We start from the raw sequence: 11,787 nt of genomic DNA on the forward strand, positions 1-11,787 counted from the left end.
TGTGCCTGAACATGAGTCATGCATTTCTTTAACTCACTCTCAATTCCAAATAGCGTTACAGAGGAGAGTTGTTAATACATGTACATTATACAATGTTAAGCAAGGCAGCTTGAAAAGATTAATGGTCTGGGTTATTGGCGACAAAGGCGAGGAGGTGGTTCTATTCAGATGCTGTCTTTGGCAGAATTGAATCGAAAAAAAAAAAAAAAGTTCTGGCAATTTGGCACTTGGACTTCGATGTGGTCTATCCCTATTTCTGTGTATATGGGTGGTGCGACACCCCATTTACACATTTTTCTATGTTTGCGCCCCTCATTCTTTGAAACTTCTCGGTCATTCATAGACCGCCATACTTTTTTGACACACCACTTATTCTTTGAAACTTCTCGGTCATCGACCTCCATACTTTTTTGACACACTTACTGGCAACTATCCTGGCATGTGGTGTTATTGTATTGTGTTTATATACATTGTAGACATCTTTTTTTTAAATTCTCAGAATGGACGCAGAATGGCCTTTTTGCTTCACCACAAAGCATATCGCGAGACAGAATAGCGGACGCAATGGGAGGAAATAAGAAATCACCATTCCTTTTCTAGCAACCACTATGGCAACGTTCAAATCCCTCCCAAGGACATTCTTACAACGACAGTTTCATGAAGGAAGCCGAATATTGCACAAAAAAGCTTGGCCACAATTTTTAGAACAGAATCTTGAGAAGTACGAGTGCAATGTCGCGGACGTTTGGCATAGAAGGACCCCATCAAAGAGACGCGCCACGGTGGTGTGGTTATCCAAAGGGCGCGGGAACGAATCCCGGCCACGGCGGCCGCATTTAACTTATAAAGGATGAGCGATAGACGTTAATGATACCCAGGGGCGTAGCCAGGGGGGGGGGGGGTTGGGGGGGTTCAAACCCCCCCCGAAATTTTTCAGTTTTGCTTGCGTATATATACACGCACACACAAACGCACGCACGAACATACATAAAGTATGGTTGAACCCCCCCCCCCCCCCCCCCCCCGAAAAAAATTTCTGGCTACGCCCCTGATGATACCCTGAGACGAGAGGCGATTCTGTACAAATGCTGTGTGGCCAGGTTCATGTGACTACAGGTTGTCTAAATCATCTTGCTATACTTTAAATATTGCAATCTATGCACACTGCTCTGAAGCCCATATTTCTGTCCACCTTTTCTTGGAGAGCAATTTCATTCGTACAATCTCACTTCTTTCCATGTGGTGTCTATTTGTGACCATGCGGAAGAACAAATGCGATATCGTTTTAAAAATCCGGACAGAAAGTTTTCCTAGTTCGTTGGAATCGATCGAGAACTGAGGACATGTTTCGAACGAGAACAGAAAACACGATGCGTCGTCTATTCTCTAAAGTCCGTGTATACGCAGCTCACGCTCTTACACATTAAAGACGCAGGTCTTAGTCGCTATAGTTAACGCGATATTAAAGCAAACAAGCGTCATTCCCAAATGCAAGGGCAGCAGTAGCCGTAGAAGCACTACATATTCGCCTTACCAGGCGGGCCGCGCAAGCTTGTGCAGGATGCAGTGGCGTTTTGCTTACCTTCTGACGACCAGTAGGCAAAGTGTCGCATATCAAATATTGGTGCTTGATGCTCCGGGTGGTGCTACATATGACCACCACGTATATATCCATATAGATTTCACAATGTCACGTAGAACAGCGCAGAAGTTTGGAAGTTGAACGCACGCGTTGGAGCCAGAAAAGTAAACAGGAAGTCGCCATGACGCTTGCAGCAGGAAGCAGGTGGCGCTTCACGCAATCAGAAACCGAAACCGAAATCGCGATTTTTAAGCGCCTTCAATCGATCCGTCATTTGCGGGCGCCAATCATAAATGCATAGAGAACTTTTTCTCCATGGGAAACATTTATTACTGTGTAACATACTTCTGGGCTATTTGGCTGAGCTCAAGGTGTGGAACAAAGATCTTAGTCTCGTGCTTTTCCACTCTTGCTGAGGCTTCGTAACATTTTGATCTGCAGAAAACAGCCGTAGATAAAAAAAAAATAAAATCGATTAGTGACGTCATGCTGACTGACCGGTAGTAGGGTTCGGCGCGAAGTTCAAAAATTCGATTTTGTACCTTTTTTTTGTGTGATTGCAAAAAAAATTGTGATTTTTGTGATTGCAAAAACAAAGATTAAAGGTCCCACTCATTAAGAAAATCAATTTTTGCCACTTGGGAAAGATTATGACAATTAAAACATTACTACACTTCAGGAATAGACCCAGCTTTCTGTCCTAAGTCTCTATCTCAAAGATTGGCTCTCAATGTATTATGGAGAAAAACACAATTGAAGAAAAAAGGATGAGCCGCTGTCCCCATGATGAAGCCCTCCATCGACATCTTCCTTTATTAGAACACACTGAGTAGATCCTAATGATGACTGTGCCACTCCTAGTCTTCTACACACTTGTCAACACAAGATGTTGCTGTTCAGTGAGCATTTACTTGGTACGTTAAATGACATTTGAAGTCGGGATCATGGCGGAATGCAGTCTGGCTAGGAGGGTACATTTGAAATAAAAAAGAGACACAGACCAGTCCAAACAAAATGTTTATGACATTTCGTCTTTCAAATAAAACGAGCCACTTCTGATGATGTATTCATCGTGAACAAGGCTTCCATGCTGGAAGTCGAAACGTCATAAATGTTCTGTTTAGAATGGTCGGCGCCCCCTTTTTGTTTCGTAGTTAAATAAAATTTTAAGCTGTGTGAAAAGTGAAATTATTTCATTTGAGACAGTCAAGATTTCAGTTATAAAGACTGCTTTATTTTTGTGCAATAAACATAGCTCATACAATTTCACTAAAAGAGTTTGAAAGAACAGCACTCAGCCTCAAGGAGTCTTACACAAGAGGAAGTAATGGAATGCACACACACACTGGGTGTCTGTGCTTGTACAATTCCTCCTTCCCTATGTACATTTTGAACTATGTACCAACAGTCCCAGCATCATCAGTCTCTTCAATAAAGCAATCGTTCTGTTTACCAAAAAACATAATGATGGGAAAACACACTCCTACATAGAAGAATATTATTCGAAAGCTGAAGAACAAAAGAAAGCATGGCAAGATCGCTACTGCTATGGTTATACAGTGACAAAATAATGTTACTGAAATCATTTCCATCAAAGAAAGACTAGTGCATTCAACATAAGCTTGGTAACGTTTTTATGAAAAAAAGTTTTTCTGCAAGTATGATGACTGCTTGCCGGTCTCCTAAAGTAGAATACACAGTACTTCTTTAAATCATTTACAGGTTTTAAAAACACATAGGGTGGACCCGTACGGCTCTTGTCCCCTCTGCATACTTTTAGTTCCGTTTAAAGGGCCCCTGACACCAAAATCAAGACCTCGAGATGTTTGTGTTGTTTGATTGTCCTGCACACATGGCCAATTCTGGACGATTAATAGTGGCAAACGTTACCTTTAAAATATTTTAATTTGGTTTTAAAGTAAGCGTGAGTGCTCATCTGAGTTGGCAGCACCTCGCGACACCTCCACTAATATGACATAGATGAAGGCCCCGTGTGACGTTCCACAAGAAAAGCCAGTATTGTTGATGTCACAAAAGATGGACAGGATGCACACAATACCACAACTGGCACCTGACGAGGGCTATTGTTTCTCGTCCCTCTCGCTCAGTTGTCGGGCTGCTCTCAGGGTGGTTTTGGCTGCTTAAGCCAGGAATGCTTTTCATTTTCCTGAGGGGACATGCACTTAATCGGCTTAGCTCATACCGAAGCACCCACATCGTTTCATTCTTTATCGCGCGCGGGGCCCCCGATTTGAAAACTGCGCTGTCAATGTCACCAAACCTTTAGCGCACAATGTCCTAGGTGCTTCCCCGCTGTGGGGAAGTAGTTTCTTACAATCTCAGGCGGGTGTTTCAAAATGAAGCTAAAAGTGGCCAGAATTAGACACACTAGCATTAATTATACGATATGTCAGAGCATTTATGACTCACTCAATTTCGGCATTTCCAGACACAAGGCTAGAAATTACAATAAAAAAAGTCACAAGGGGTCCTTTAACTTTTCGCATCCTTTTATGGTGTTTAAACACCGGTGCATTTCTCCTTCACACGCAGGGAGTGAGCATGCATACTTTGGTCATTAAAGCATAAATCAAAGAAAAGTAATACATAATAGAAAGAGAAGAGAGCTGGGCTGCTGGGAGAGAAGCATGAAGTCTACCTCCACGCAACAACAAAGATTCATCTATGTGTGTATGGCAGCTCACATGAGATGACAAAAAGTACATGGTTTAAAAACTTTACCTTGAACTTTATGGCTAGTTTTTTGGTGGAGCCAGTGTTCCAAGAGCTATGCTCATTGAGATGGGGAAGAGCAGCCTATGGCCAAGTGATGTCGGGCCACTTCTTGTGTCTTTTGAAATAGCTAAAAGCACCAGCAAAGCATACTTAAACGCAGCTCGTCAGCCCCTACTTTCTCCATGGGGTCGGTTCCCTCTCCACAGGGGTTACGACTGAACTTGCAGCACGGGCACCTGCACAAATAAAGGTTGTATTTTGCACACTATAGTACAGCTGAAAACCCTATTGCATTCATTCTCATAAATGTGAATCACAAAAACTGTTCATTAGTTTAAAGGGACATTAAAGAAAAACAATGAATCAGTTTAGATCGATGAATTGCGCTCTGAGAACTCTAATGTCATTAATTTCGCCATCATAGGTTTATTAATAGAGGAGAAAATCAAGTTCAAAGTTTCATTTTTTAAATTTCATGCCAAAATCTCCCCACGTGACGTCACGGTTTTTAAAGTGTATTTATCGTATTTTGGCACCATTGGCTCAACAAAATTACCCCAAACTTGGTAGGTTAAGTCTATGGCACCCTCAGAGGACAATGTACTTCATTTTTACCGATTAGGATCTACGTAGTCCCTAGTAGGCGCCGTCATGGCAAATGGTGCGGAAACTTCAAGGTGGCGTCACCACCCACATTTTGTTTCTGCGAGTTTTCTCACAGCAAGCGTGGTGTTTTTGGTATTGCGAAAGAGTAGTTTACTAATATGAGAAAAATCGTTTTGCTCTTTAGCGTCCCTTTAACTCTAGGCTGAGAAGGTAGCAGGGTTTGTACAGGTTTCGATAGCCCCAATTCCAAGGGACTTTAAAATCACTACTGAAAGTTTCTCAAGGATATAAAGCAGCATCCCAAGTAGAAACTTTTTGCAATAACAATGTTTCCAAATGAATATCGTTAGCTTTACAGATTCAGAATACAAAATTGGTGTCTGGCTCACACACAGCACTTTATTAAAGCTTTGGCTGCATAAGGACAGTGGACATTGTTTGAGCTAGAAGATTTAGATATATAGTTAGATACAGAGTTAGATATAGAGGAGAAAAAAAATAGCAAAAGTGCTGGAGGTGAAGTCAAGTCACCAGGAAGAAAGTTGAGAGGAAGTAGACCAGGTGAGGAAATTAAATGAATGGTAGAAGATGAACGGTGGTGAAGGCAGTTTAAACACAGGGCGGGAGCCATAACAGGAGTACGGCATGTGCCCTCGGAGTTGGCCTGATGAACGTTTACCTATACATAGCAGCTGCCATAGTCAATATTACACCATATGCAAAGAAATTGAAGCATGTTCCAAGAAAGAAAACAATTCCAGGAATTTGAAGGGCCGTGAAAATGTGCTTTTCAATTTCAACTGTTTTCAAGGGCTTCAAGCACCTGTACACACTCTGATGTAACCACAAGCAGGTTTCAGATGATATTCTTAGAGGACTACATAAATATACTTTTCGTACCAATCTAGATACTGGTGTTCCCGCAGTCTGCAAAAAGACAAAGTGGTAAAGTTTATTGGTGCTGTTACGCTGACTGTATGTCAATAAAGAGAGCTAGGGCACTGTACAAGCCAAAGTTCAACCAGAGGCCCATACACAATAAAGACTTTTCACTGCCCCCTACATTGCACTTGGGTGGGCCTCTATTGCAACTGAGAGAGGCATGTCAAAATAATAATGCCCGTAGAAGAAATGCATTATCAGTGCATCCACATTGTACCAAATAACTCATAAAAAACAGTGCAAAAACAATGGATGAACACAAAGAGACAACTCGTTTGTCCGTTTGTGCACTGTTTTTTATGATACAGGACAACCAACTAACCAGAATTACCACCCTTTCGAAGTGCCAAATAACTCATGCCCCTTCACATGGCAGATATGCATGCTTTATCAGTGCAGGGCAAGTAATGCAGGAATTTGGCACGAATTCTCATGTGGCGTAACTGCCAGTACCGCCCGTATCATGACTCCATTGCCGATGGGGGCTTCTCAAAGACCAAGAGTTGTTGACATGTATGACAAACCAATACGAGAATATTAAGAAAATGGTTTTGCAGAAAAAGTACCCGCGCACGTATGGAGGATGAATCGTGTGCCATTTGGAGCCGCATCAAGCCCGTTTCTTCTTAGTGCCACTCTTCATCATCACTTTGAGAATACCACGGGAGAACACGAAGAGATGACCAGCGGTTTAAAACACCAGTTTTATGTCGACGACATTGTGGCCGAAGCAGACACAGCGGAAGCAGCTTTGCTGGTCTGCAATAATGCACCTAATGTTATCAATGAAGCAGAAATGCATCTGCGTAAATGGACGACAAATTCCACAAGTCTTCAACATCTCAGTGAAGAAAGAGAAGGCATTAATAAAGATATTCGTTTAACAGTTCCTAAGAACAAGAAATTACTGGGAGTTCTTTAGTACCCTGAAGATGACGTGTAAAGGCTTGACACCTCCAATATTATGCAGCTCGTAGCATCCATGAAGACAACGAAGAGGAATGTTTTAAAGGCAGAAGCTGAGATGTACGACCCATATGGCTTTCTGTCTCCATTCACAGAGCTTCAAAGGAACTAAAAAGTATGTGTGAGTCAGTCCGAGATGAACGCATACTTCAGTACTTCAGGCAGAATGGAATTATATGGAAGTTTATAGCGGATTGCGCCCCATGGTGGGGCGGTTTCTGGGAACGGCTGATAAGTACAGTAAAGACAGCACTACAACAGGCCTGGAAGACAGCCTTGCTGAACTATGTCGAATTAGAGACCGTGTTGACGGAAGTTTAATCAATAGTACACTCTTGTCTGTTGACAGTAATACCAAGTCAGCTGGAGGAGCCACGGCTTACACCGGCTCATTGTCTGATTGGTCGAAGGTCAGTCTCCATTCCTGACGACGAGATCACGGAGACGAAGCCTAGTTTGACCAAAGATGAACTACAAAGACGTTGGAGGCAAAGAAAAGCATGCCTTGGTGCCTTCTGGAAGAGATGGCACAAGGAATATATTTTACAGCTACAATCAGCTCACCACATCAATGGCACTGCTTGTAGTAAAAGTAGGAGACGTCGTACTTATCATGAACGAGAAATCTCCAAGGCTCTTATGGGTACTGGCCGTGATCGAAGAGACATTTATGGGTCATGACGATCATATTTGTCTGTGTCTCCTGAGAAAGTCAGACGGAAGGAAAGCACGAAAATCTGTGCAACACCAAAGGGGCTATGCCTCTGGCTATGCCAGTGGTACAAATGAACACTTTCTAGACCAATTATACCTGTCTGCTTTGGTTCACTTTTTCCTTAATTTTTTTTACTGAAGGCACAATTAGCTGAGGGCTTTTCCAAATTCCAGAGAGTTGAACATTTTTACAAAGACCTTAACGGGAAGACTGGACAAGGATTCAAAGCAGCTTCCAAACACTGCCATCGCATTGCGACTGCAATGATCTCTCAATCATGAAGTATTGGACAGAAGAGGAAATTCCTGCATTTCCGCAACGATTCACTCACCCTATATCATTCCAGCTGACTTTTATGAAATGGAAAATTAAAGGCAATCATCAGTACCATACAGTGACTCAGAACAGTTTATTTGATCCCAGGGTCACTGACCCATGGAACAGGATTCAACGTGCCTGTCTGAACACTGCTAACGCACGGCAGCTGCAGCATGACAGCACATAGCTGCAATGGTCCCTCAATGACAAAGTATTGGACAGAAAAGAAAGTTCCTGCATGTTTACAATGATTCGCTCACCCTACAATATTTCAGGTAACTTTCCTGATTGCCAAGAAATGGTCTGTGACATTTAAATTCATCACACGCCCATGGGACAACTTAAATAAAGTTCTGTGACTAGAGGCAGAGACATATAAGTAATGTGTAGCTTCCTAAGGAAATGAAATTCAGTTAAAACTCGATCGAACAAAACACAATTTTATGGAGTTCCTGATCTCACAAAGTATTCTGTGATTTCCCAGCAAATACCCATAGGGCTGAAATTAATGAATTAGCTTGGCCACAAAACCCGACTTAACAAAGTTTTCTTGGAAATAACTGCGTAAAAAGTGGTGATTTCCATTTATTTTGCAGAGATGGGTTTTTCTTCGAGCGTGCACTCTAACGCTTTAGCCCTATTGCTTTAGTTTGATCAGGCTGGACGCTCCACTGTGCCCATGCATGGAGCAATGGACTCAGCCGTCAGTAGCGTTCTTACGTACCGGATGATGCTACAGGTGGCGGTGGCTGGTTTCGTGGCACTAATAGTCTCCTTGCAACTTTCTGCCTTGGCCTGCTCGCACAATCACTTCGTTCGTTCTCCACGTATATGTTCGCCCACCATTGCTTCACGTAATGGTCTTTCTGGCTTGCATCACCTGGACAAAGGCGACAAGGGAGCCTCATGTCAGAGCCACCCTCAGGCCGGCCTCATGGACTTTTCACCTGGGCAGCAATCAGATTAATTGCGAGAGCAATGGCCTGGTAACTTGTTGTTATATGTAACAATTTTAGATTTCAAAGAGCCAAAAAATCCCCTTCTCGATTTTACGAACTTCCTGATTTAATGAAATCATTCAAGTGTCCTCATCACTTCGTTAGATCAAGTTTTAACTGAATACCGTAAAATCCGGAGCAAGCACCACTCCCACGGTGAAAGATAATCGGACAAGATTTGGAGGGGGGCCCTCGCTCGGTCACGGATCAAAATTCAATATGGAGGTGGAAGAGCCGCACGTGCTTCCAATGAAATGCGTTTTTGAATAGGCATGCATTTGCTGTCGTTATTAGCCCTTGTCAAGCGAATAAAAACACTGAATGAAGCAGTGTAAAAGGGAGGGAGGCAGAGGGGGGCACTTGCTCGGTCCCATTTGCATATATTTCAAATATCCAGAAAAAAGGAGGGGGCGCTTGTCGGGCTTTTAGTGTAGGTAGGCAGAAGAAATTTTTCAACATCAAGTGTGGATGGTGAAGGTACAACTTAATTACATTCTCAATAGACCTTGGTTGTGCTTTGAGCCAAGTGTCGATAACACCATGTGTAGGCTAGTACCTTCGGACTATTATGAAAGGATGGTGCATTATGGACAGTACCGCTACTGCACCAGAGTGGCAGCTGCACCCTTGCATGTTGCTGTAATCCTATATTCGGGGTACACAGAAAGCATGTTTGCCATGTTATTGTAGCATATAGCAGATATTGTAGCATATAGCAGACAGAAGAGCAGTCTAGCCTACGACATTTTCATTCAATAAGCAAGTTTGACTGGTGAGAGTGACAAGCAATGTTACACAAGGGTCTTCCAGGAAGCGTAAGGCTGCTGGACTGTGCACCCATTGGCCTTTTGCAAAGTTGGTTGCTTGAGCTAACCTCATTCTTGCTGTTCATGCCTTAAATAAAGATGCATATATCATGCTGTATATAGTCATACCTTTTTCATTTACATTTGTTTTTTATTGCAACTATTTTAAATGTATCACTCTCACAATCCTTATAACCATTACATGGTGCATAATCTTACTGAAGGGCAGCTAAGCAGGCACATGAGATACGCTGTACAAAAGAAGAGTGAACGCTTCTCGTCTTTCAGTTTATATTTTCCGTCAGTACGCTTACAATTCAGCTTACAATTAGTAGAAGGCTTTTTACAAACACACCAAATGCGAGCGCACTAAACACGTTGAAGTGCTGTCTGGTGAACTGTGGCACTTGTATCAAACTAGCGAACGAAGAGCGCCTGCTTCCTCTTGCAAGCAGCTGCAATCCCTTGGAAACATGGAGCGTGATGACACTTCACAATGTAAGCGAATTGGACATTCAAACCTGAACACTTGCAAAATTGCCACAAAGTGAGAGCCATGTGTTCTTTCACATGGCAATCAGGCTTCTTTTATGCGCGAAGAAACTGTTCCTATTAGTTGATGAGATAATAATAGTAGCAGTTATCAATTGCGCAAAGCCGAACATTGGAAGAGTTCGTGCAAGTTAACCATGTCGAACTGTAGCGGCTGTAGTGAATGAAAACACACGATCGGTTCTTTCGCAGAAAACTTTTTTCTGCTCGCTCAGCGATCGTGGATGAGCCTCTTGTGCCGCAGTTCGAAATGTTTAGCACGCTCCGTATCCACAACGTAAGAACGGCAACATAGCTATATAATCACGCTCTCTGATATGTAAATGTAACAGGTACGCCGACATTTCAGACTAGCGAAGCAGAACTCGAAATAACAGAGATCGCTACTTACTTGTTGTGGCAAGGCAGCGCATTGCAGCACCTTCGCTCTGTTTCGCCCTCGACGTCCGTCAATCAAGCAAAGGCAGTACTAGACGTTCTCTGAGGCAATCACGACGAAGTCGCTACGGGACACCCGTTCACGGACTACGTTGTAAAATGGTTGTTAAGACGAAAGCTGCATGTGCTGCAAGACTCGCGGTCATCGTCGTCGGCGCAAAGACAAGTCAGACAAGTGACGAACGCGCACAGCGGACACCGGTCGGACGAGGCGTTCCAGAAAGCTCCGCCAAGATGTGACGGCGCCACCATCGAAAATCCCTAAAGATTCTCTTCCTAGTACAGTGTACTCCCTAGGTACCTAGCTGTCGAACACAAAAGGATTTTGTACGCTTTCTAGACGCTCGCCCGCGTGACGATTAAAGCGCTACTAGGTGAGGGGGGGACAAATAATGAAAACAAAAAATTAATTAAGCGTTTATTTTTATTAGTTTTAAATTTATTTGTCACGAATTAAATTAGTAGATTACTTTAATCAAACTTTAGTCTTGGGTATGTGGTTGAGTGGCCAATTTTGTTTCGTTTATTTTCAGAAACAGCGGGCACATGCAGGCAGTCTGGTAACATGGGCCAACGGTTTTGCGCATTTTGAGATGGAAATGGCGTCGCTCGTTTTTGCGCAGTAGGTTTGTGCCTGTCGTCCGTAGATATTTCCTCGCATAACCATTGTTTTCTAGTCGTGGTACTTGGCAGAAGGTAATATAGCCCATCGCAGCCATCGGGAACCGTTTCAGTGACTGTGTTTTGCCAGCGCACGGCCGGCGTGCTGTCGCCCTTCGGGACGATGAGTCCGCCACGCTACGCGAAGAAACGCTGCGCTGTCTACGGATGCAAGAGCAACACGTGTGCAAGGTTTGTGTGTGTGATGATGTGGATTGTGTGGCCCGTGACGGGGCGAAGAGGGAACGACAGTTCTGCTCTGCGGTACGCGTTGAAGGGGAAGACGACGAAAAGGAAGCGCGAGCGGGGCGTGCGGCTCGAGGAGTTGGAGCGCGACACGGTTGGAACGGCAGCCGCTGGTCGGCGGTTCGGGTCGCGACATCGCTTAACCAGGCGTCCGGCAGCCTTGCGGACCTGGTGAGCCTGTTTCCCGCTGTGTGCCCGGTGCTGACACGGAGACCCGCAGCC

The 11,787-nt window shown here is 43.7% G+C and overlaps 1 long non-coding RNA gene across 1 annotated transcript; it reads right to left on the reverse strand.

Moving 5' to 3' along the window:
- Positions 1-2,767: 2,767 nt before the first annotated feature.
- LOC119403998 (uncharacterized) lies at positions 2,768-10,848 on the reverse strand. The gene is made up of 3 exons (XR_005186120.2): positions 10,613-10,848; positions 8,590-8,745; positions 2,768-4,554 (listed from the first exon to the last, which is right to left on the reverse strand). It is a non-coding gene; the product is annotated as an uncharacterized LOC119403998 (long non-coding RNA).
- Positions 10,849-11,787: the final 939 nt, after the last annotated feature.

The sequence above is a fragment of the Rhipicephalus sanguineus genome, chromosome 9 (genome assembly GCF_013339695.2).
Source record: "Rhipicephalus sanguineus isolate Rsan-2018 chromosome 9, BIME_Rsan_1.4, whole genome shotgun sequence".
NCBI classification, from domain to species: Eukaryota; Metazoa; Arthropoda; class Arachnida; order Ixodida; family Ixodidae; genus Rhipicephalus; species Rhipicephalus sanguineus.